We start from the raw sequence: 27,412 nt of genomic DNA, 5'->3' as shown, positions 1-27,412 counted from the left end.
CATGCTTGTGTTTAGGATTGTCTTTTATGCATTTGTTTAATCAGGCTTATATATGCTTGAATGTTTAAATTCTTATACATGATTGAATGAATGTTATTTGATTGATATGAAGCACTTCCCACATACAAGCTCACAATGATATAGGCTAGTTGCTTTATTGAAATATCTTAAGCTGCCTATGTGATTGGACCCTCTAATTGGCTTCGAAGCCATTAGAGTACATTGCCTTGCTAAGTTTATTTGAAAATCATTTATGTAAGGCAATAGACTTGAAAAGTCCTATTCACCCCCTTTTAGGACTATAAATACAGTTCCATACTTCTACTAGTGTTATGTAAATCGCAATTTCAATTGGTATCAGAGCAGGTTTCTCTTCAAGGGCTTAACAACCTAGAGGGAGATCCTAAACAGAAGTTAGAAAATGAGTAAAGAAGGACCAGCTCTCTCTCGGCCTCCTCTCTTTGATGGCTCAGAATACTCTTATTGGAAGTCCAGGATATCATATTTTCTACAAGCTGTGGATACTGAATTTTGGGAAGTTGTTGAGAATGGATATGTACCTCGAACTGAACAAGTGGTACTAGACAACAATACAACTATCTCCAAACCAAAACCAAAAGAGAAATGGACTACTTATGATAAATAAACGAAATTACATGAATTTAAAGCCATGAATGTTATTTACTGTGGAGTTTCACAAGAAGTATTCAATCAAATCAGTATGTGTGGAACTTCAAAAGAAGCATAGGATTTATTGGAAACTACCCATGAAGGAACCAACACAGTAAAAAGATCAAGGTTGTTGTTGCTAACCTCCCAATTCGAAAACAGAAGAATGGAAGAACATGAAACCTTCATGGAATTTTTCACAAAATTGAATGTCATATGCAATTCCATAGGAGGACTAGGTGAAAAAGTTCCGGTACCCAAAATTTGTAGGAAAATCTTAAGATCCCTACCGGAAAGGTTTAATTCTAAAGTCACTACAATAGAGGAATGTAGGAACGTTGATGAGATGAAAGTTAAAGAACTTGTGGGATCATTACAAACCTTTGAGCTACACTTCAAACCTCCCACAAAATCAAAACACAATGTCCTCAAAACCTCTAAAACCATAATGGAAGATGAAGAATCTGAAAAATGAAGAAGATGATGAGGAAGTGGCTCTCCTGGCCAAAAGGTTCAAAAGATTTTTTAACAAGAACCATGGCAAGTCCTTTAAGGAGAAACAATTGGATAGCAAACGGCAGATTGACAAATCTTTTAGAAAGTCCAAAGATCTACAATGCTATAACTACCAAAAATTTGGACACATATCCACTTAATGTCTTACAAAGAAGTCCAAAGGAAAAACTATGGCAGCCATTTGGGATGACACTGACGACTCAAATTTAGATTCTAATGAGTCAGGTAGTGATGGAGACACACAAGTCACTAAAGATTCTCATGGCCTCCACCACTACAACCGTTTCCAAAAATTTGGATGAGGAAGATGAACTTGATCTAGAGGAAATTAAAAAGGGGAGAGGAATTAGAGCTAGAAGCATAATTTTTGAGAATCTGATTAAGAAAATTGAACTCTTAGAATTAAAAGTTGAAAAATTAAAAAGAAAAAACAAGAAACTAAAAAGGGAAGTAAAATATTCTGACCAGACAGCTGAACTAACTCGAAAATTTACTCAAAGCAATGAAAAATTTGAAAAACTTCTAGGCATGGGTAGAAAATTTAAAAATATGATAGGCCTAGGATATGAATCAGAATCTTCCTCTACTTCATCAATGATGACAAATTCAACTACTCCAAATCAGAAAGATTCAGTTGAATGCCATCACTGTGAAAAGATAGGACACTACAAATGGGAATGTCCTATGGTTAAGAAATCTGATGTTACTTCCAAGAAGAATCACAAAGTCACATCTAAATCACTTGGAAGTCACTTAGAGAAATACTCCTCCAGCTCAAAGAAAGTGGTTACCAAATGGGTAACGCAAAACAAATACAAGTGCCCTGGAATTGACTCGGGCCCTTGTAACATTTGGTCCATGTAAATTGACAAGTTATCTTGACCCATCTTTTGATATATTTTGTAATGGGTCAAGTAAAAGTGAGCCATAAATTTTATTTTTTAATAAAAAAAGGGAAAAGAGGAAAACAAAAAATATATATTGATTGGTCAAGAAATAAATCAAAGTAGGTTAAAATTGATTCTGGAACTTTAAAGAGTACATTATTTTTGGATCAATTCACAAAAATTCCTGACTAATAATTTCTTCATGGAGTTTGATAAAAATGGTTTCATGTTAAACAACTCCATATATATGGTTTCATGGTAAATCTGAGGATTCTTGGCCTCTCAACATTTTGGTAATTTCATGCTAGATTTTCACTCTCAATCATATCATGGAATCCTATTTTAGAGGTGTGCATAGTAGGAAAATCAATCCTTAAAAGATCCTTTGAGTTCTAGGAACACTTCGGTAACACCGAACTTACCTTCGGTGCTACCAAAATCGAGCCACGTCAAATTACTTAAATCCTTTATTGCTCAATTCTGCTTAGACTATCTCTTATTTCTTCCAAAGTTCGATTGAAGGATTGTGCAACCAAAATCAACAAAATCTGGGGTATCTCCTAGTACTTTCTATTTACATCTTAAAAACTAGGATCATTTGCCTTAAGTCTATCTTCTCTTGATAAGTCATTCCACTTCATTTTGCATAATGGAGTTATCCCTGTCTAGAGAAAAGCTGATCCAAGAAGAAACATGACATTGAAGAATCAACCGGAACTAGGCATAAATCCTAATCCATCCAAGCTCATTACTGCAAAAAATTTACAAAAGATTGTGTGTGTAAAAATGTTAACGAAATCTTAGTCCAATTAACCTTGTCCCATTACACATTATCTGGGGGTTATGATGTTGATTGCAATGGTCAAATAGTTAAATCACTCCATACCACATATCAACTCTTATAAGGATATCATTGTGTTCTAAAACAACCTACTGAATTACAATTATGCAGAATCAAAAAGGGTTGTTTCTGCAAAAGGAACTCACTCTAGGATCTGTATATGCTTGATTGGAAAATAAGTGTTTATAACCTCATTATGTCAAAGGAAACAATTATCTTTTCAGATTAGTCATTATCCTATTTGTACTTATTGTTTTAACTTATGATTTCAACACAACATGATCAAGAACAAAGGAAAGGATGATGCGAAAGGAGAAACCTCATCTAGAAAAATCAGACCCTATACTCCTTATCCGCACTTTAATGCCAGGGCAAAAGAATTTACCTTTGACCAATTTATTAGACCTAGTCTCATAGAGTCATACAGGATAAATATATATCTAAAATCAATGGCATGGGATAACATCCTTTATTTAGGAGGAGAGATACAATATGACCTTGTTTATCAATTTCTAAGTTTTTGTCATAATACTCGAGATGATCCTCCGTCGATCAACATTAATTACATAAACCAAACTAAGGAGATCACTCCTTTGATACTGGGAAAACTTCTGGATCTTCCAATAACACATATCTCACCAAGTTGCTTAAATGATCAAGTGTCTAGAAAGAAGTGACAAGAACACTATGTGATGAGTCAATGATATCTAGAAATAGAAAGAACTACTTGTCTTCATTGCATATGGACTCTACCACAAAAGTGTTTCATGAAATATTAAGTACTAATGCATATCCCTATGAAGTTTTTGGATACATACTCTCACCAGTTGCTCTGAATACCCTATGTGATATCTATCGAAAAATCGAAATATGTTTACCCACTCTAATCGTGAGATAGTTAATTCAAGTTGTCAAAGGTATTCACCACACAAGTCTTCCCTTTCCCAATATCATCTGCAAACTCTTCATGTTTCTTGTAATGCCCCCTACTCATGATACAATATATCTGGCAGTATCTTACTAAGAAAAATTTACTCAAAATTGTCAAAATTCATCAAGAATGGAGTAGCGGCAAAGACGCTTAAGGCACTCCCATGGCCACTAGCTGAGACTCTTGTCACACCCCAATGCCTGCATCAAGTTCACTATCAATTAGCACTGGGCGTCTTCTACACCAAAACGATCCAGCTTGTCAACTTCTTGAAGGACAGTCAAATATAGAAGCTTGCCTCCGGCAGTGTGAAAATCATCTCTCCGAGATTGAACTGCGTCTTGACGCTCTTCAATATACTAGGGAGCACATCACTGAACTACTTCTGACTAGTCTTTCTCATATACCTCCGTATGTGGGTGGATCATCTAGATGATTTTTCATTGTGTTATTGCTGAATCATAGTATCTTTTTGGATATTTATGCCCTTAAGGGATCTTTTTTTTTTTTTTTTTGGATAATAGCTTAATCTACCCAACCTTGGGCTAATAATTTTGATGAATTTACGGTAATATCCTTTTTATGCATGTTGGATAGTCCTAAGATTATCTTTTCTATCTAACATATGGTTTGACTGCTTATGATGATATATTTCACTGTCTGAATGAAGATCTTTAAACTTATATCATTATATGGCTTGATTGTTCTATTCTCTTACCCTCATTTTATCCATTCTCAAATGTTAATGGAATATTTCTTAATTAATACTGTGCCAGTAACTGACAAAAAGGGGGAGAAGAAACCTAGCCACCAAAACAATGCTATGTCTTACATAAATTGTTTGTTTCCCTTATTGTAAATTATTCTTGGTAAACACTAAGGGGGAAAAGCATGACTTTGTATCACATGTCAAGTCTTGAGTTGTAAATTTTATTTTTGATATGTAATCTTTATTGTTTTGGTATATCATTGGTGTGGACCATGACATGGTTGTAAGTTATGGTGTTTTTGTCACGTAATTGACAAAGGGGCAGATTGTTAGTACACTTATTTGCACCCATATTTGTCAATTACGTGACTAGTTGTGTCTTGCAGTCGGATGAGTTCCTAATAAGTGAAGACCGGCGACGCAACTGAAGCTGAAGTAGGAAAAACTACATTGAAGACGAAGAACTGCTTCTACAATCTTACACCTTGCAAATAGATGATCCTAACCCAAATAGACAAACCCTCCAAGGTCATCTATTCTAAGCCAAACCCAAGTCCATATTGAATATCCCATAATCTCAGCTTAAGAAATCCTAAGTTGTTGAACTATTGGACAAACACAGGAAAATTTGTCCATTGTCGGTAGGATGAAGGTGCCACCGAATAGCACCTTCGGTACTACTGAAGATACCTTCGGTGTCACCAAAGGGACTCAAAACAGTCCAGAAAGCTTACAACATTAATTCGGTATCACCGACTAAGTATTTTGGTAACACCGACTGCCACCGACGAACAAAGTTTGGTGCCACTGAAAGAGACTATTTTCAATCAACAACTTGAGGAATTTAATTCGGTACTACCGATAGATAATTTGGTACTACCGAAGCAAGTTTGGTGGTACCAAAGGTCACTTCGGTAGCACCGAGAACTAGCCATTTTATAGCCATTTTCTATCTGTTGGAAGCTTTTGCCTATAAAAATGACTTGTAAGAACTTGCAGAAAGTATGGATTAAGGCTATTGAGAGTCCTTAATGTAACCTAAGCTTATCTTAACCTACCTAGACTCTATCCATTTGAGATTCATGCTCTCTTCATTGTGATTCATCATCTAAAGAGCATGTAAAGCTCGAATTTATGAAGAACATGATCTCAAACCTTCACTAGAGTATTGAAACCCAACCTATAGGTATATCCTTGATCTCAATCATACTCTAGTGTATCCATCAGTTGAATCTCTTAGAAAACTCATTCATAACCTCCGTTAGAGATTCAATCATCTCTCATAACCTTAGTCGCCTTTATAGGTATATCATATGCAAGGTTTTTTTATCATAAAGCTGAGCCAACAGGTAAATCCAAGCGATGCGATCAGGGGAGCATTGGGAAGTTGATTCAAGCACGGAAGCATGAAGATCAAGCATCTCAAGACAAGCTACAAAAGTGAACTCAATCCAACACGTAAGTGTCATAGTTAAGAGTTCAAAAGTTTAGTCTCCTTCCTCATGTAGGATTGAGATTAAGAGTTTGTTATCAACAAAATCGATTAGGTTCCTAGTGTGGGACCTTGACCGGTGGGCTTAAAGGTAGGTGCCTTGTGTGGGACCTTGGTCGGTGGGCCTAAACTGTAGGTGCCTTGTATGGGACCTTGGCCGATGGGCCTAAGCATGGGTTCTAGGTGTAGGACTTTTGCTCTTGCAGAGAGTATAAATTGTGTCCTTAGTGTAGGACTGTAAAGGTTCTTGGTGAACATGTTTAAAACCATTGATAGTGAAATCTAGTACACTCTGAGATTGAGTATGGATTCGGGAGTGGAGTAGGTACGTAGTCAAACCACTATACATGCTTGTGTTTAGGATTGTCATTTGCGCATTTGTTTAATCATGCTTATATATGCTTGAATGTTTAAATTCTTATACATGATTGAATGAATGTTATTTGATTGATAGGAAGCACTTCCCACACACAAGCTCACAATGATATAGGCTAGTTGCTTTATTAAAATATCTTAAGCTGCGTATGTGATTGGACCCTCTAACTGGCTTAGAAGCCATTAGAGTTACATTGCCTTGCCAAGTTTATTTGCAAATCATTTAAGTAAGGCAATAGAAGTTTTTATTTGGTAGAATCACTTGAAAAGTCCTATTCACCCCCTTCTAGGACTATAAGTACAGTTCCATACTTCTACTAGTGTGGTACAAAAAGCAATTTCAATCATCACTACTTTATCTAATCATGCCTGGAATATCCAAGGATTTGAGTTATTTTTTTCCAATAACTCCTTTTGCATTCAATTCTTTTAAGTCTTGGTGGACCAATTACTATAACAATCGTTGGACTTTATAGCTCCAATCGGCTGCTAAAAAATTATCACCTCCTCTTTCATCTCCTAAGGTTTAACCAGCTAGGATCTCATCATCCACCATTCCAGTATGGAGAAAACGAACTAAGCATGGTCCTTCGTCTAATGGGTCATCTCAGACACAAGATCAGGAGAAAAAGAAGAGATAAAAACATACTACACCCGGCCCGACTAAACCAGGTATCCTTAATCAAAATTTTGTTATACAAAGGTTTGAACAATTTCATGGTTTGAAGTTCAACTCCATGATACCTCTTGACATATATCGGCCATATATGCCGGAGGCTTTATAGCATCATGAGCAGCTCCAAGTGCAACAATGGAAAAATGGTGAAACATAATTACCTTTATTCGATGAGGAGCTACCACCATTTCCTAAACTCTCTTTTTCATTAGCCGAGCCTGTTAAATATGGGGTGACTTACGCCGGTGACCACTTGAGTGGTAAATCTTTTAATAGTGCATTGAGTACATGTGTATGATCGTCATATTTACTTTTTGGCCTTATCCTTAAATTATTATTCCTTATGGTGGCTTGCTATCAATTAGTGAAAGATATTCGACTGCCGATAACTATTAAGAGTGACGCTTTAATCGTATTAGAGGAACGAGCTCAAGTTCTAATTATGTCAGCAGTGAGGGCAGAATGATTAGCAAAATTACCAACAAAGGTCGTGGGTACCTCAGAGATAGTGGTGGATATAGATAGTCTATCGAAAGTTAACCATGTCGAGGAAGGGGGTATCAATTCCACTTCACTTACCATATACTCAGAAATCGTGCATGCTTATCCTTCGTCTTGTACTCTTCCAGCTCCAAGGACTCCACCTCAAAAAGATGAAGAATACAGTGACCCTATCACCAAGACTATCCTTTATGCATTGAATCCTTTGATTCATGAATTGACTCTTACGTGTGAAATATTACATATTTTCCCCTATTTATACCTTAGTTTTATAAACATGACAGTGCTTAATCGATCTAATTATGCATGTTTTCATGTGCGAGGTGATTTCGAGAGCTTAGGTGAAATTAATGTCAAAAGGAATATTTATGCTCAAAAGATTACTAAATGAAGATTTGAAAATTTGAAAGTCATTAATGAAGAATTCACATGTAAAAGATCCAAGGAAACCAAGTGAGGAATGAAAAGAACCGAAGATTTGAAGTGAAGAAAAAGAAAACGAATCCTAAAAATTGTCTTAAAAAAATATTCTTGAAAATTGTCCTAAAAAAACATATTAAAAAACTCTGAGTTTAAAAAGAAAAGTTCTGGAAGTATATTTTGGGAAACTGTGCAAAGTGCGTAAATTTGAGGTGGTTTCTAGATTTTTCCAACACGGTGCAAAAGTTAGAGTTCCACAACTATAAATAAGACTCCCTAAGATGCTTCAAAACATCTCTAGGGTTTGGGAAGGTCTCAAGGAGCATTGCACGAGGGTGAAGCAGCCGCCAAAGAGTTTTTCTTCTTCCCGAGTTTAAAAAAGGAAAGTTCTGGAAGTATATTTTGGGAAACTGTGTAGAGTGCGTAAATTTGAGGCGGTTTCTAGATTTTTCGAACACGGTGCAAAAGTTAGAGTTCCACAACTATAAATAGGACTCCTTAAGATGCTTCAAAGCATCTTCTAGGGTTTGGAAAGGTCTCAAGGAGCATTGCACAAGGGGGACCAGCCGCCAAAGAGTTTTTCTTCTTCCCTAGTTTATTTTTCATGCTTTGTTTAAGACATTTGGTTTCAATCATGTCTATGGTTGGCTAAACCTCTTAGCTAGGGCTAAGAGGTGAAGCTTGTAGCGTGTTTGGATGATTATCTAGCTTTGATTCTTGTTCTTATTGGACCTCATTGATTTTTAGTTTGATATTAAAGAATTACTTTCAGTTTTTTATAATTTATTTGACTCAAATTATAATAGATGATGTGATAGGATATCTTCTTTTCCTATTTTGAGATTGTGAGATTGGTAAATCCTGTTGTTCACCATCGTCTCTTGGGCATGGTAGGGTGATGGAATCCCTTTCAATCATCACAATTCTCCTCCATTGATAATTAGGTCATTGAAAATTCATATTTGATTTAAATTATTTTATCTTCCTATTGGATAGGATAAGACTCTAATTCCAATTGTGTTCATTGAAGCAAGTAAGGTAGCATCTTGATAGCTACAAGTGGATCCTTGGAACCCTAGTTCCCACCTTTAAATTCATAAGTTTTAATCAACATTATTCACCATTACTTTCAATTATTCAGATTTTAATTTAGATCTTTTTCTAGTTCTAGTTCTAGTTATTTTGAGAATACATACAAGTTTAGTCCTTGTGGATTCGACCTTAAGTCTTACCGAGTTATTACTACATCGCGACCCTGCACTTGAGGTTATGAACAAGTTTTTAGTGCCAATGCCGGGAACTACAGCTACGTTTTCCTGAAATTAATTGGTATTAGAATTAGGTTAAGATTAGGATTTATTTTTCTGCTATGTTTTTAGGTTAGGATTTTTTCTAAAATTATTTTTAGAAACTAACATTGTTTTCCGTTTTGTAAGATCCTAACATAGCAACTCTTATATTGGTAATTTTGTTCCAACCATCTCTCTTATCTTTTTTTAGATATCTTATTTGTCTTAGTGTTTTTAGTTTTCGTTTTAGGTTTAATTGTTTAGTTACTTGAGGGCTGAGAGTGTTTCATGCCCAAGTGGGTTCGTGACAACACCCTCTGTCTTTTGAGTGAAGGAGGATTAATTGAAGGGTTACCTATCCATCACATGATTAGACACCACTTGAGATTATCTCAGTTAATTGAAGTGATGGCTGCAAATCAACCTCAACTTCAACCACCAGTTGAGGAAATTCAAGATGAAAATGAGATGCATAATGCACCCCCGCCTCGTACTCTACGAGATTATTTACAACCGGCGGGGGTGAGTACACCTTCCAGCATGATATTTTCATTGAATGTAGGAACTATAGACATTAAACTAGGGGTAACTCAACTCCTCCTAAGTTTCATGGACTAGAATCTGAAAGTCCATACTTGCATATGAAAGAGTTTGATGAGATAATATCTACATTATACTTCCCAAACATGTTTGAGGACACAATTAGACTGAAATTATTTCCTTTCTTTTTGAAAGAAAAGGCTAAGTCATATTTACATTCATTACGACCAAGGCCCATTAGCACATGGGCCGAGATGACAAGGGAGTTCCTTAAAGAGTTCTTCCCCTATCATAAAATAAATACATTAAGGAAAGCAATCATGAATTTTGCGCAGAAAGAGGATGAGACCATCTTCCAATGTTGGAAGCGATTTAAGGATCTCATAAATTCATGTCCATAACATTGCTACGAAACATGGTGTATAACAAGCTTTTTCTATGAGGGATTGACCTTACCCATACACCAATTTGTAGAGATGATGTGTAATGGAGAATTCATGAATAAGGAAGCCGATGATGCGTGAGATTATTTTGATAAACTTGCTGAAAATGCGCAATCATGGGATACCTCCTCAAGAACTACCACTTCTAAGCCTACTCAATCAAAGGAAAGGAGAGGAATTTATGTTCTAAAAGAGAAAGATGATATAAATACCAGAATGGCCAAACTCACAAGAAAAGTCGAGGCCATGGAACTTAAGAAGGTAAAATCTGAAAAGGCTGCGGAAGTTGTTTGTGGTATTTGTACTTGTAACATTCATACAACTGAGAATTACCCAGCAATTCCTGCTTTTCAAGAGATATTAAATGAGCAATCAAATGCCGTAAATAATTACCAAAGACCTTTTAGAGGACCCACCTCAAATACATAGAACTCCAGTTGGAGGAACCACCCAAATTCAGTTGGAGAAATGGACAAACGGCTAACCCACAAGAGGCCCTTACACAATTCTTAAATTAAAAAAAATCCTCAAGAGGATACGGTTCAAAAGTTCATATAAAACTAAGAGTTATTCAACTAAAATACGGTGCAAGCATTCCAAGATCTCAAAACAAAAATGTGATTGTTTGCATCATCAATTCAAAAGATTAAGTCACACTTAGCGAATGGGGAGAAAGGGATGCTTCCAGCCCAACCCCTCCCCAATCCAAAAATGTAATATAAAATAAGTGACACAAGCTCTTCAAATCAAATGGAACAAGCTAAGTCTATCACCACTCTTAAGAGTGGGAAGATTATTGACAAAACCATTCTGGCGAGGGCTGAAAAACCTAAGGACCCGAAAGAAATTGAGAATGATAGACCTAGCAATGCTCCACATGGGTTAGAACCGGAACCTCAAAGCAAGCCGATTGTGTCATTCCCTCAACGGTTGATTGCACCAAAACCTCTCTCTAACTCTTAAGATATTCTAGATGTGCTTAATCAAGTGAAGGTCAATATTCCTCTACTGGATACCGTTAAACAAATACCCTCATATGCCAAATTTCTGAAAGATCTATGCACTACCAAAAGATGACAAAACATACAAAAGAAAATCTTTTTAACAGAAAAAGTGAGTGCCGTCATTAAGCAACATGTGCCACAAAAATACAAAGATCCCAATAGCCCAACCATCACTTGTGTAATTGGGAACCACCAGATTGAGCACGCACTTCTTAACTTGGGGGCAAGTGTTAACTTGATCTCTTGCTTGGTTTATGAACAATTGGGTCTAGGAGAATTGAAACCCACCTGGATCACATTACAACTTGTCAATCGCTCAATTCGTGTACTGAGAGGGATAATTGAGGATGTGTTGGTCCAAGTTGATAAATTCTACTATCCAGTAGATTTTATTGTCATGGATACTCAACCCATCATAGATATGAGCACTAAAATACTCATCATTCTTGGTCGCCCATTCCTTGCTACATTAAATGCTATCATTAATCGTATGAATGGAATTATGAATTTATCTTTTAAAAATATGTCATTAGAGCTCAACATATTTTTCAATATGAATAAACAATTAGAGGATGATGACGATACCCACGACATTAACATGATCGATTCTTTCATGGAAGATAGAGCACTTTTAACTTTATACTCCGACACTCTAGAGACATGCTTGGCCTACTCCCCTGATTTAGATGATAACATGATTATAGAGAAGGATGCCTTACTTAATGCTTCGCCAGTACTTGAAGTTAACCGATGGAGGCCACAATTTGAGAAATTGCCCCAAACCGATGTAGTGCCTCTACCGTCTAACCTCAAAATACCGAAGCTTGCACTACCAAAAAAAGGGGCAAAGGCTACGGATAAAATCCGTAGCCATAAACCTATGGCTACGGTTTTAGTCCGTAGCTAGTCTGTAACACGACCATCGTCGTAGGTGCCGTAACAATAGGTCTAGAACCTATGGCTACGGATTTAATCCGTAGCTATAGGTAAATAGCTACAGATATAATCCATAGCAATTATATCTGTAGTGAAAACTGTAAATAGCTACGGATATTATTTGTAGCTGAAAGTCCGTAGCAATATGCCAAAATTGAAAAGGCTACACCCGTCTGATTAGTGGCTACGACCAATATCCGTAGCTATATTGTACACTGAAAAATTAAATCATTTGTTCATTCAATTACCACCTGTACAATCATTTATTCATTCAATTATAATAATTCATTCATTTAATTACAATCCTTCATTTAATCAATTACATCATTCATTCATTCAATTACAATCCTTCATTCAATCAATTACAATTACAATCCTTTATTTAATCAATTACAATTACAATCAATTACAGTTATAATTACAATAATGTTGAAAATACAAATCTTTGGCTTCATTAGAGAAATGTGCTTGACTTCACCCTGAAATTTCAACAGCTTCGTATATTCCATCATCCTACAAGTAGTCATGTCATTCATAAATTAGAATGCCCATTGGGGAAAAGAAAGACAGTGAAAGAAGTGCATCACGTATAACCACTTTTTTTTTCTTAATGAATTAAAAAAAAATTCAAAGAGGAATGAAATTGACACAAAAGAAATGGTCTCACCATATGATTATAGGTTTTGGTTTAGGTTTAGGTTATAGGTTATAGGTTTAGGTTAAGGTTAGGCTATAGGTTATAATTAAGTTTAGGTTATAGGTTGAGGTTTAGGTTATAGGTTTTGGTTTAGGTTTAGGTTATAGGTTTAGGTTTAGGTTATAGGTTTAGGTTTAGGTTATAGATTATAGCTTTTGGGAACTTGATTATAGGTTAAGGTTTAGGTTTAGGAAATCGGGTTCGGGTTTGGGATCGGGTTTAGGTTTGGGATTTCAAGTTTAGGTTTAGGTTAAGGAGTTGAGATTAGGATTAGGTGTAGCTTTGGGTTTAAGGATTTGAGAATACATTTAGGTTTTAAGTTTAGGTTTAAGTTAAAGGTTTAGGGAAAGGTTATAAGTTTAGGTTAGGTTTAGGTTTAGGTTTAAGCTTAGATTATAGGTTATAACTTTAGGGAATTAAGAATGGGTTATGGTTTAGGTTTAGGAAATCGGGTTCAGGTTCGGGATTGGGTTTAAGTTTGGGTTTTCAAGTTTAGGTTTAGGTTTAGGTTAGGGAGTTGAGATTAGGATTAGCTGTAGGTTTAGGTTTAGGGAATTGAGTTTAGGTTATAGGTTTAGGGAGAGGTTAGGTTTAGGTTATAAGTTTTGGGATTTGGGAATAGTTTTAGGTTATAAGTATAGGTTTAGGTTAGGTTATAGGTTAAGGTTTAGGGATTTGAGTTTAGGTTATAGGATTAGGTTATGGTTTAGGTTTAAGTTATAGGTTTTGGGATTTGAGAATGGGTTCAGATTTAGGTTATAGGTTTGGTTTTGGTTTAGGTTATAGGTTTTGGTTTAGGTTATAGGTTTTTGGATTTGAGAATGGGTTCGGGTTTAGGTTATATGTTTTGGTTTTGGTTTAGGTTATAGGTTTTGATTTAGGTTATAGGTTATAGGTTTATGTTAAGGTTTAGGTTTAGGTTATAGGTTTTGGGATTTGAGAATGAGTTCAAGTTTAGGTTATAGGTTTTGGTTTTGGTTTAGGTTATAGGTTTTGGTTTAGGTTATAGGTTATAGGTTTTGGAATTTGAGAATGGGTTCGGGCTTAGGTTATAGGTTTTGGTTTTGGTTTAGGTTATAGGTTATAGGTTTAGGTTAAGGTTTAGGTTTAGGTTATAGGTTTTGGGATTTGAGAATGGGTTCAGGTTTAGGTTATAGGTTTTGGTTTTAGTTTAGGTTATAGGTTTTGGGATTTGAGAATGGGTTCGAGTTTAGGTTATAAGTTTTGGTTTTGGTTTAGGTTTAGGTTATAGGTTTTTGGATTTGAGAATGTGTTATGGTTTAGGTTTAGGAAATCGGGTTCAGGTTCGAGATTGGGTTTAAGTTTGGGTTTTCAAGTTTAGGTTTAGGTTTAGGTTAGGGAGTTGAGATTAGGATTAGGTGTAGGTTTAGCTTTAGGGAATTGAGTTTAGCTTTTAGGTTTAGGGAAAGGTTAGGTTTAGGTTATAGGTTTTAGGATTTGGTAATAGTTTTAGGTTATAAGTATGGGTTTAGGTTAGGTTATAGGTTAAGGTTTAGGGATTTGAGTTTAGGTTATAGGTTTAGGGAAAGGTTAGGTTTAGGTTATAGGTTTTGGGATTTGGGAATTGTTTTAGGTTATAAGTATAGGTTTAGGTTAGGTTATAGGTTAAGGTTTAGGGATTTGAGTTTAGGCTATATGTTTAGATTTAGGTCTAGGTTTAGGGATTTGAGTTTAGGTTATAGTTTTAGGTTTAGGTTTTAGGTTTAGGTTTAGGTTTAGGTTTGGGTTTTGGGATTTGAGAATGGGTTCGGGTTTAGGTTATAGGTTTTGGTTTCGGTTTAGGTTATAGGTTTTGGGATTTGATAATGGGTTCGGGTTTAGGTTATAGGTTTTAGTTTTGGTTTAGGTTATAGGTTTTGATTTAGGTTATAGGTTAACGGTTTAGGTTTAGGTTATAGGTTTTTTGGATTTGAGAATGGGTTCGGGTTTAGGCTATAGGTTTTGGTTTTGGTGTAGATTATAGGTTTTAGGTTTAGGTTATAGGTTATAGGATTTGAGACTGTGTTCGGGTTTAGGATGTAGGTTTTGGTTATATGTTTTGATTTAGGTTATAGGTTATAGGTTTAGGTTTTAGGTTTTGGTTTTGGTTTTGATTCAGGTTATAGGTTTAGGTTAAGGTTTAGTGAAAGGTAATAGGTTTTAATTTAGGTTATAGGTTATAGGTTTAGGTTTTAGGTTTAGGTTTAGGTTTTAGTTTTGATTTAGGTTATAGGTTATAGGTTATAGGTTTAGGTTTAGGTTTAGTTTTAGGTTATAGGTTTTGGGATTTGAGAATGGGTTCGTGTCACGCCCCGAACTCGGAAACCGGGCTCACAAAATTCCCGATCACCGAATCCGGTGCCGACAGCCTCCGTAGAACCCCATTCTCGGATCCCGACACCCATTTACCAGGTTCCGATCCTGGGATACTACAAGGAGGGTTTCAAATCATTAGTCTGATTCATAATGAGCATAACAAAAGCATAACCCACAATCAATAAGCACAAGAACACCACTACAAAATCCACAATGATCAAAAACTTTTTAAGTACAATACGACTGAAAGAAAATAAAATACAGTGTAACAAAAGAAACAGAACTCCAGAAGCTCGGCTGCACGCTCCAACTACAACGAGACTATGGCTGCGACTGCGTCCTCACGTCACCTGCACGCATCAATCGTGCATAAGCTTATGGAAAGCTTAGAGGGTGGTGTAAGTGTGTGCGCAATATAAACGTGCTCAAAATGCAAGGTCAGAGTGATGCGGAATCATGGTGATGAGCACATGAATGCAATCAGCCGTACAAGGCTATGCGGTGCAAGATATGAATGCTATCGGCCATAACACGGCCATGCGATGCAAGATGCAACTCAAGCATGCCAATCCTCAACATGTATCAGTACAGTTCTCATTCTGGATAATCACCGGGGTTCAATACACTCCAAATGGCACTGTCGCTCTCCTAGCCGCACAGTCCAAGTGAGCATAAGAAACCTCACTATCCGCCTGACCAATAGTCTGCCAATACCTATCCAGCACGTCAATAGCGGACCCATTCACGAGCTGGTCAAACTCAGCCTAGTATTGCCCCTACCCTCGGGCGAGTAAGGCCACACTCCTTTCCAACCGACCACGACACAGTGGGAGACGTGGCCTCCTGGTATTCGGCCCTCATGCGCTCATATATCCACTCGGTCTCAATGTTGGAGTTATCCTCTGGTACCATCGGGTTTAGGATTTACACCCAGGGACATCTATGGCGCCCGTATGCTAGAACTAAATATTTCTGGTATCCAATCCTACCATCCACGATGTGTCCGTGGAGGCTATGACCCTGATGTCGCTAGGGCATACAGTAACTACAATCACACAAATGCAAGTGCATGAATCACACTATCAGTCATGCAACAATCCTGCGTGTACCATGCACTTATATGAGGCAACTCCGCCTATCAAGGAGCCCATAAGCAGTCTGCCCAAAGGCATATGATATGATCGGTCACTCCTTACATCAGGCATACATATGATGCGAATGATCATGAATCATGGATCTATACTAAACATGCATATAGGGATGGGCTCTGCGTATCACAGAAATGGGCCTAGACGGCCTGCAGAGTATAAATATGAACCTATCAGTGGCCTTAAGGAGTATGACAATGCGGACATTTAACCAACATTGTCCTTACAATGTGGACGTCAAACCAACATTGTTCCCAAGGCTTAGCCCGCCATAAAGCACCATTACACAAACCATAGGAAATCACACATTGCAATGGACTAATATACATCTCATTGGGCCTCGACCCATAGTTCTCAGATACATTAAATGAGCCATCTCCTATGGGCCTTATATAAATCAAGTGGGCCGCATTAGTGGGCCTTATGTACATTGCAATGGGTCATACTCCATGAGCCTTTGAAAACATCACAATGGGTCTCGTAACATGGCCCTTATATATATCAGAGTGGGCCTCGACATCGGGCCACCAATACGTCGAATGGGCCTAACCTCATGGGCCTTATATATATATCAAGGTGGGCCTCCCCAATGGCCAGAAATACATTAATATGGCTCCACCACATGGGCCTAGGGCCCACCATAATATGTATTTGAAATCCAACCTATTCATAAGGTCACTTGGACCTTGGGTAAGGCCCACTGAAATGTTCATTTGAAATCCAACTTATTCATAAGGTCACACGGGCCAGGGAGGAGGGGAACAACAATTTTCAGCTTGATCTGAAACTTCTGACCCAGAAAGGGTTTCAATGGTAGAGTTCAATTCGCACTTTTTCTTGTGATGTGGGCCGCCCGAGCGCTGGATTGGCCTGATTTTTGAGGGGGGTCCATGTCAAATAGTGGCCCACCAAATGGGCGGTGTGGATACAAAATATACATCATGGTGGGGCCCACGGATGGAGCCGTGGGTCCCTGCCTCTTGGCCGCCCGTCACTGCAGCAGCAGCAGCGCTGCTGCTGCTGTTGTTTTTTTTTTTTTTTTTTTTTTTTTTTTTAATTTTGTTTTGGGGCCCACCGAGATGTGATTCACAATCCAGCCCATCCATTATGTGGGTCCCATCTTAATGACCGTACAGACCAAGTTTAAGCAACATCCAAAACTCAGGTGGGCCCTGCCAAATGATTTTATATGTTTTAGTATGTCTTCACATGATTTTCAATGATGTGGCCCACCGGAGTTCCATATACAGTTAAATTTGGGGGTGAACGGCTGAAATATGGGGACCCATCACGGTGGGGCCCACCGCTGGGGCCGTGAGGGCTAGCCCGTCCGTTCGCCCTCCCACTGACGGCGGCAGCAACAAGTGTTGCTGCCTTCTATTCTTTTTTTTTTTTAAAACCATTAATCTGATGGTTTTTGATAGGTGGGGCCCACCTTAAAGAATCCATCCCAGCCATTGGTCCCTGTGGCTCGATACAGTCTCATCGAGTCCAATATTGGGTGGTTTTTGATGTACAGGAGCATCAGGGAGCAAATCAAAGGTAGGGACACTGTTTCCTATGGTACGGCCTGCCAGAAAATGGGATCCACTTCATTTTTCGGCTCAACGCCTAAAATGAGTTGAGGATCAACATGGACGGCTCGGATCTTACATATACATCAAGGTGGGGCCTGCATGAGTGGCCCACCACTCCTTTCTTCTCCCTTCTTTTTTTTTTTTTTATTTAAACAGTCCATTGTTGCAACGTCCAGCGTCCAGGGACGCTGGACGGTTGTATATATTCACAAAAAAAATGTGGTGGGTCCCACGTGAATGTGGCCCACCAATATATATATATATACATATACATTTAATGTTTACCTTATATTGTATATATATATATATATAAGTACTTATTATATTATATATTATATACATAAGTATATAAAATATAACATACATATATATATATATATATATATATATATATAAAAGATGCATTGGACCCATCCCAACAGTAGAGGGTGCGGATCATCACCTATAATAGAGTGGGCCACACCGTCTGATGTAGATGGACGGGGGAGATGTAACACCTATCGGTGGGATCCACACCATTACAAAGAAAGAATGAGAGAGAAATCAAGAGAGAGATACACGGTGAGATAGAGGAACCCCGCCACTATGGGCCCTCTTGATTAAATCACATACATCCAAATGGGTCCCACCAACAAGTGGGCCCTAAAATTTAAATTAATGGAAAAACACCCACCTTATCTTCCTTCTCCTAGCTCCCTTGGACACCTTAGCTCCTTACCTTCACTTTTAATGGAGATTGATGAAGGATGAATGGTTGAGATTGGAGATGAGAGGGTGGGCCACACTTGAAGTTGAGAGAGGAGTGTTGGATGAGTGAAATTTCTCATGGGATTTGGAAAATTTGCTAGAGAATGAGAGGGAGAGATAGAAATAATGGGTGGAGGGATGGGTGGAGTGATGGTTGTAAGAAAGAAGTGATGAGGGGTATGGTTTAGTTTGAAATTGGTGGAGAAGAGGGACGGTTGAGGTTGAAAATGAGAAAAGAGGAATGGTGAGGTGGAAAGATGGTGGACTTTTGGAAAAAGAGGGAATGGGTGAGGTACTTTGAGGTATGGTTGCATTTATGTTTAATTAGTGGGACTAATTGTGTAGAGATTCCCTCGAAATCCGCAACGCGCGGTGTTTCTTCGGAATAAACGCTGATCGGCATCTTCTTACCTGGGTATCGGTTCGGTGCGCAAGTCACGGCGTTGGAACCGCGGCGACGACGCGATCACCAAGACATAAGTTTCGGATCGAGCCGACGTCGGTGTGCGGGACCTGGCTTAAGATCGTGCGCAAATACCGAATACGGTGCGAAGGTTGCCGGAATTTGACCGGAAGGACCGCGGAAGCTAATGAAATGGTACGGATTAGGACACGGGTCTTACAGTTCGGGTTTAGGTTATAGGTTATAGGTTTAGGTTAAGGTTTAGGTTTAGGTTATAGGTTTTGGGATTTGAGAATGGGTTCGGGTTTAGGTTATAGGTTTTGGGATTTGAGAATGGGTTCAGGTTAATGTTATATGTTTTGGTTTTGGTTTAGGTTTAGGTTATAGGTTTTTGGATTTGAGAATGGGTTATGGTTTAGCTTTAGGAAATCGGGTTTAGGTTCGGAATTGGGTTTAAGTTTGGGTTTTCAAGTTTATGTTTATGTTTAGGTTAGGGAGTTGAGATTAGGATTAGGTGTAGGTTTAACTTTAGTGAATTGAGTGTAGCTTATAGGTTTAGGGAAAGGCTAGGTTTAGGTAATAGGTTTTGGGATTTGGAAATAGTTTTAGGTTATAGGTATGGGTTTAGGTTAGGTTATACGTTAAGGTTTAGGGATTTGAGTTTAGGCTATAGGTTTAGGTTGAGGTCTAGGTTTAAGTTTAGGGAATTGAGTTTAGGTTATAGGTTTAGGGAAAGGTTAGGTTTAGGTTATAGGTTTTGGGATTTGAGAATAGTTTTAGGTTATAAGTATAGGTTTAGGTTAGGTTATAAGTTAAGGTTTAGGGATTTGAGTTTAGGTTATAGAATTAGGTTTAGGTTTAGGTTTAGGAATTTGAGTTTAGGTTATAGGTTTAGGTTTAGGTTTAGGTTTTAGATTTAGGTTTAGGTTTAGGTTTGGGTTTTGGGACTTGAGAATGGGTTCGAGTTTAGGTTATAGGTTTTGGTTTTGGTTTAGGTTATAGGTTTTGGGATTTGATAATGGGTTCGGGTTTAGGTTATAGGTTTTGGTTTTGGTTTAGGTTATAAGTTTTGATTTAGGTTATAGGTTAATGGTTTAGGTTAAGGTTTAGGTTTAGGTTATAGGTTTTTGGATTTGAGATGGATTTGGGTTTAGGCTATAGGTTTTGGCTTTGGTTTAGGTTTTAGGTTTTGGTTTAGGTTATAGGTTTTAGGTTTAGGTTTAGGTTTAGGTTTAGGTTTAGGTTATAGGATTTGAGAATGGGTTCGGGTTTAGGATATAGGTTTTGGTTTTGGTTTAGGTTATATGTTTTGATTTAGGTTATAGGTTTAGGTTTTAGGTTTTGGTTTTGGTTTTGATTTATAGGTTATAGGTTTAGATTAAGGTTTAGGAAAAGGTAATAAGCTTTGATTTAGGTTATAGGTTATAGGTTTAGGTTTTAGGTTTTGGTTTTGGTTTAGGTTATAGGTTATAGGTTTAGGTTAAGGTTTAGGTTTAAGTTTAGATTTAAGTTATAGGTTTTGGGATTTGAGAATGGGTTCGGGTTTAGGTTATAGGTTTAGGTTAAGGTTTAGGTTTATGTTATAGGTTTTGGGATTTGAGAATGGGTACGGGTTTAGGTTATAGGTTTTGGTTTTGGTTTAGGTTATAGGTTTTGAGATTTGAGAATGGGTTCGGGTTTAAGTTATAAGTTTTGGTTTTGGTTTTGGTTTAGGTTATAGGTTTTTGGATTTGAAAATGGGTTATGGTTTAGGTTTCGGAAATCGGGTTAAGGTTCGGGATTGGGTTTAAGTTTGGGTTTTCAAGTTTAGGTTTAGGTTTAGGTTAGAGAGTTGAGATTAGGATTAGGTGTAGGTTTAGCTTTAGGGAATTGAGTTTAGCTTTTAGGTTTAGGGAAAGGTTAGGTTTAGGTTATAGGTTTTGGGATTTAGGAATAGTTTTAGGTTATAAGTATAGGTTTAGGTTAGGTTATAGGTTAAGGTTTAGGGATTTGAGTTTAGGCTATAGGTCTAGGTTTAGGGATTTGAGTTTAGGTTATAGGTTTAGGTTTAGGTTTAGGTTTTAGGTTTAGGTTTAAGTTTAGGTTTGGGTTTTGGGATTTGAGAATGGGTTCGGGTTTAGGTTATAGGTTTTTGGTTTAGGTTATAGGTTTTGGGATTTGATAATGGGTTCGGGTTTAGGTTATAGGTTATAGGTTTTGGTTTTGGTTTAGGTTATAAGTTTTGGTTTTGGTTTTGGTTTAGGTTATAGGTTTTTGGATTTGAAAATGGGTTATGGTTTAGGTTTAGGAAATCGGGTTCAGGATCGGGATTGGGTTTAATTTTGGGTTTTCAAGTTTATGTTTAGGTTTAGGTTAGGGAGTTGAGATTAGGATTAGGTGTAGGTTTAGCTTATAGGTTTAGGGAAAGGTTAGGTTTAGGTTATAGGTTTTAGGATTTGGGAATAGTTTTAGGTTAGAAGTATAGGTTTAGGTTAGGTTATAGGTTAAGGTTTAGGGATTTGAGAATGGGTTCGGGTTTAGTTTATAGGTTTTGGTTTTAGTTTAGGTTATAGGTTTTGGGATTTGATAATGGGTTCGGGTTTAGGTTATAGGTTTTGGTTTTGGTTTTGGTTTAAGTTTAGGTTATAGGTTAACGGTTTAGGTTAAGGTTTAGGTTTAGGTTATGGGTTTTTGGATTTGAGAATGGGTTCGGGTTTATGCTATAGGTTTTGGTTTTGGTTTAGGTTATAGGTTTTGGTTTAGGTTATAGGTTTTAGGTTTAGGTTATAGGTTATAGGATTTGAGAATGTGTTCAGGTTTAGGATTTAGGATATAGATTTTGGTTTAGGTTAAGGGTATGGTCCCTGCAAATACAGATATAAACACGGCCATCCGGCACAAATGGCCAGGCCCTTTCAATGCTGTACATAAAAAATGGACAGCTTCATCATGGTCATAACAGCGGTTCCCTCCTTCCAGAGACCCCCGCTCATCTGAATAGCTCCGATGTATATCCGGGTCTGCTCCATTAATTTCAAGTAAATACATAAACACGGCTTGTCCAAATGGCCAGGCCCCTCCAATGCTATCCATAGGAAATGGGCAACTTCATCATGGTCATAACAGCGGTTCCCACCTTTCAGGGACCCCCACTCAACATCCGGATAGCTTCGACGCACATCCGGGTCTGCTCCATCAATTTTGAGCAAATACAGATATAAACACGGCCTGTCCAAATGGCCAGGCCACTCCAATGCTGTCCATAAGAAATGGACAATTTCATCATAGTCATAACAGCGGTTCCCACATTCCAGGTACCCCCACTCAACATCCGGATAGCTCCGACGCACATCCGGGTCTACTCATTTAAATAAAATGGATTATCAAGATCATTTAAATAAAATAAGGTCCAATCAACAATCTGACCTGGAGGATTTTATTAGCATTGTTGACGACACCTCGAATCTTATTTTAGGGCCTAGAAATTCAAAATTAGATATAAAAATTAGAAAAACCAAAGAAATTTAAGAAAGATAGTCAAAGTCCATGTGAATGAGCACAAGTATGCTCCTACATATGAATTCTGAAAAGCTCTTGCATATCAAAAAATAATAATAATAATAATAATAATAATAATAATAATAATAAATAAAAAATCATTGTGTTTGGATATTCAACAAAATGGGTTAGAATGAATTCATTTGCCTAATTCATGGAAACCTTGCGGTTGGATATTCAACAAAATTGAATTGTAATAATTTAATTCAGTTCAATAAACTCAGATTTCTAAGAAGGATTTAATGGTTTTAAATCCATGGTTTCTAGAAAAGGTCCATTTCCTGGACGTCATATTCAATGGGAAAAGTAAGATGGTTAATATTACTTTTCATAGTGAAAAGTTTCAGTTATGTCTCTCCTTTACCTTCCATTTTTTCTTAACAAGAAAATCCATATTTACTAATATTCCCATTTTTCTATTTTTCAAAAGAATGAGTTCGGACTCCGAAAGCGTCGGCTCCCACACTCGTACTTTCAAAAGAATATTATTTCATGGCACGAGACAAAGAAAGAGGCAGATCCACAGCAGTAGTAGATCCCAACATAGAAAACAATGGGGGGAGTGACGCCCACCATTAAAACCTTCCTAAAGTCTACCACGTTGTTTATTTGAGATTCAACTTGTATTTCGGATTGTGGGTGTGTTCAGGGTGTGTAAACAACATGATAAAAACAAGAACTTCACCTGTAGGGAGTGATCTCAGTTTCATCAAGTGAAATCCATTGAAATCCATATGAATTTTCAGCTTTCAAATAGACTGAAACTGGATGGTGCTGAAAGCTTGATGATCCCTACAAGTTCCTGAAGCAGATGCAGTTTCCATCGCTAGTGGAACAGCCTTTGATCAAGATCATATGGTTGTTCTGGAAAAGGAATGAAAAAAAAAACATCACCAACAAAGAATAATGATTCAGAACTCAAATCCTCCTAAAACCAAGCAAGCAAGCACAGGATATGAAAGAATGCAAGCCTTACTAATAGAATGCTCAATAGTTTCCACTCTTTGAAAGTGTGGATATGCAATGTGTCTCAAACTGTATGGTCTTCATGACTTACCAAGAAAATAATAAGGTCATATTGCAGCTTGTCAGCCTCCTTGAGGAGCATATCAGCCGCTAGTTTCACTTTTCTAGCTGCCACTATTTCTAATTTATCTTCGATAGATGCTACCACCACATTTGCCTTTGCTCCGCAGAATATCAATTATCATAACAACTTCCATCTCCACTGAGCCATTGGCAATTGGTACCAAAATCTACAAGAAAGTGCCAACTGTTCAGAACACAGGAAATCTGTGAATCCATCAAATCACAAGTACAAAGAGATGACATATGAGTAGCAGCTGCAGATGAAATCATAGTTCTAAAATTTGCCAAATCAACCCAAAATTCAGCCAAGTCAACTAGACTCAGCAAAATTTCTAGCCAAGTCATTAGGAAACCCAGTAGTAGGAGCAACTCAATGCGACTCGCTGTGGCTCTCTATTTGGTTTTATATAAAAATAAAAATAAAAATAAGCAAAGAGCAAGAATTGAACCCCGTCTTCCCTTTAACTAAGCAGAACTCCTAACCAGCAAAGCACACATCCTCAATTGTTGTTACACATTATGTTTTATACTACTTATGCTATATGAATTTATTTTACATATTTATTAAATTGTCTGATAATAATTTATAAAGAATGCTAAGGAGGTCAAGACTTATTTCCTAGTCAACATGTTGCTAAGGGCGATCTTCTTCAATCCATATCAACGAAAGAAGTGTGCAATTGGACGTCTTTCTCCATGCTGAGATTTCAGTTTCAATTGCATGAAGGTTACAAGCTGGATATGCATGTGCAAGAACAATGTCACATCAATCATTAAAAAGCTGCTCCACTAAATCATGCTCTATCAATTATCCCACTTGAAACTTGCTTCCTTTAGAATTGAGTTTTAACCACGTTGTTGAATACATAATGAGCCAACAGAAGTTCATCTTTAGATTCCTTCTAGATGCTCATAAGGTAGAACGGAAGAAATACACTTTGTCATGTCATTACCAATTGACTGACACCAAGCAGATTACCACTATAGAAGTAGATCAAAAGTCGTAAGTATACTTGCGGAAGCCCTGTTCAATCAGGAAGATGATAGTTTTCAATGTTTCCTATTATTGTCTAGCGATTTTGGACCGAACGCTAACCCATTAGTTACTTTCTCCAATGGTGTTGCATATTTACTCTATATGTTGTAATATGCTAGCCCATTGGTGTTGTTTTTAATAAAATTCTCTTTACCTGTCAATGAAATACAAATTTATGTATGTATGAACATATGTGCCTTACGTACCTGAGATAACTGAGATATTAGCACCCAGCACTGGATACTTGATGATTCATACAACAATGAAGCACTTTGGCATCTGCAAAAAACAAAATGACAAGCGGAATTCTGCATACATTTACTAGTTTGCATTGGAACAAATAACCAACCAATTAAAAATCAGACACTTCCAACCAATTAAAAGAACAAAATTCTTATCAATTACAAGAGATGAACTGATAATTTGAAGATATACCTTCCAACAGAAATGTTCTTTGGAACCTATGACCATGCATAAGCTTCCAATATGCAGAGATAAAATGTAAATCAGCAAATTCTAGCTGGTTCTCAATGCAAATATCTGAGTTAGCTATAAAGCACTCAAGTGTTAGTACATGTGCATGCCAAGAAACACCATTATTTTTGTTATTTCCTCTTCATTTAAATGACCATAAGCAATTCAATTTGCATATGTTATTTCCTAAGGCAATCCTAATGAGATTGCCTTGGGAAATTTAAGTTACCGTGGATCTCCATATTTGTTAGTTTTATATGCAGAAATGTCACTTGACAAGAATCAAGTAACAAGCTGCCCCTACCTCCATGATTCAAAAGCTTCAACTTTAGTACAAAAGTTCCAGAATAACAATGTCAACCTTACTCATTTCTTGCTTACATTGGCAATTTGGCATGTATGTTGTGAAGATCCTCTTTGATCATCTTCGATGAATCCTCTTGGCATTTTTCTCATAAATCATATTTCAAATGAACTTAGAAAAGGAAATCTAAAAGAATTAGATGATAACCAAGCATGCCCAAGAAAGGCTAGAAAAAGAAGTTTATTTTCTGTATAAAACATTCCAAAAGGTAGTTTCCACTTTACTGAACTACTAGTTATTTTAATTCAATTCAATACTAGATAATACAGACTAAAGCCAGCTTGAAGCAGTCTGAACCTACTAACAGCCTTTCTGCTACCTTTCTCAATCAGATTTCTGACCTGAAGCAGTTTGAACTTATTAAAATATAGTTACTAGTATGTAGCCATCAAGGTATGAGGTTTTGTAGGTCTTAATGAAAGTGGGAAAGAAAAATCCATACAACTTTGTCCAAATGCTCAAGAACATATGATTGATCATTGGGGTCAATGTCCGTCGTCCTTTAAAATGACCTACTTAGAAAGCATGACATGGTATGAAAATACTCAAAAATATGAAAGCCAAATTCCACAGAACTCTGTACCTCAGCATATTTAAAAGGCCTCACTAACTTCAAAGGTATTTTAGTTGGACGATATTGATTCCCCTATAAATAGAAATCACCAGCTCTATTTCACATGTATGACCATTGACGGAAAAGATGAAAGGAGGTAAAAAGAAATAAGCTCCTTCACCAAAACAACCTTAATTTCTAAAAGAGGGACATGCTTAAGTTTTGCTTCCCCATCAATTAATGATGTTGTAACAGACAACCCTGGTTGAGTTATATGAAAGTCCATCCCAGGAACTTCCTATGAAATCAGAAGCTACCCTCAATAAGATGCAATAAGAAGGAAGTAATCCACAGGCAACAAAAAATGTTATCAACAATACCTGTGGATCAACGAGGCATTCATGTTCATGCCTCCACACTATGAAGTCCAGGAATCGTGGCAGGAAATGTTCATTTATCGCGTTTTTGGGATTTGCCTTGATCGTGCAATGCATAGACGTACAATTATAAGCAGCAGCTAATCAGGTAAGCATTTAATTTCCCACTAAAAACATCTAGTAACTCACGAAAAATACTCATCACGAATCAATTTAAGTTGAGGAGACTCTTTTCTTTTCATGTGTTCTAACTTCTAGGTTACTCTCAAAGACAATGTCTAACCTGTTTTAATGGAGTACCATGATATTGAACCAATCTGACACATCACACCCTTCTTGAGCTTCAGGCCTTACCCATTGCATTTTTTTGCCCTTTTGTATACCCTGGTATATGGCTTTGTTTTCCAAATACAAAGGGTTAGACACAAATAATAAGAATATGAAGAGAGCCAACATCCTTAAGCAGTGACAAATAGCAGAGCACATAAGAAAATATGCCTTGATAGCATTGGGAACCATGAGAAGAACTCAAAACTACCAATTAAAGAAACCAACGTTCCAGGAGCAGCATATAAAAAATACCTTCTCTGTTTTTCAGAAAATTTTAAAGCCCCGAACTGGTAGTAGCAAGATCAGATCTTTTGATAGCATCTACCATCTCTGATAGAAATGACATTGTTGTTCCTTATCTAAGACCTGCTGATTAGCATTTCCATCTCTTTATTTTGGGTAATTTTCATATGGGTACAATCACACATGTGAATACAGTTGCAACTATTTTAAGGTGCCTCTCCCAAGCTCCTAGACTACCATCCTTGGATTGGGGGGCTATTGTTAGATGTTGCATGAAATGCGAGGATCAAGT

General features: G+C 37.2%; 1 long non-coding RNA gene and 1 other non-coding gene across 2 annotated transcripts; both read right to left on the bottom strand.

The window, feature by feature from the left end:
• Positions 1–10,148: 10,148 nt before the first annotated feature.
• LOC131230074 (small nucleolar RNA R71) lies at positions 10,149–10,255 on the bottom strand. The gene has a single exon (XR_009163800.1). It is a non-coding gene; the product is annotated as a small nucleolar RNA R71 (small nucleolar RNA).
• Positions 10,256–12,668: 2,413 nt separating this feature from the next.
• LOC131229702 (uncharacterized) lies at positions 12,669–24,288 on the bottom strand. The gene is made up of 3 exons (XR_009163550.1): positions 23,712–24,288; positions 23,340–23,518; positions 12,669–12,742 (listed from the first exon to the last, which is right to left on the bottom strand). It is a non-coding gene; the product is annotated as an uncharacterized LOC131229702 (long non-coding RNA).
• Positions 24,289–27,412: the final 3,124 nt, after the last annotated feature.

This window comes from Magnolia sinica, chromosome 16 (genome assembly GCF_029962835.1).
Source record: "Magnolia sinica isolate HGM2019 chromosome 16, MsV1, whole genome shotgun sequence".
Lineage (NCBI taxonomy): Eukaryota > Viridiplantae > Streptophyta > Magnoliopsida > Magnoliales > Magnoliaceae > Magnolia > Magnolia sinica.
The sequence above is the reverse complement of the archived record's forward strand: the minus strand, read 5'-3'. Positions and strand labels throughout refer to the sequence as shown.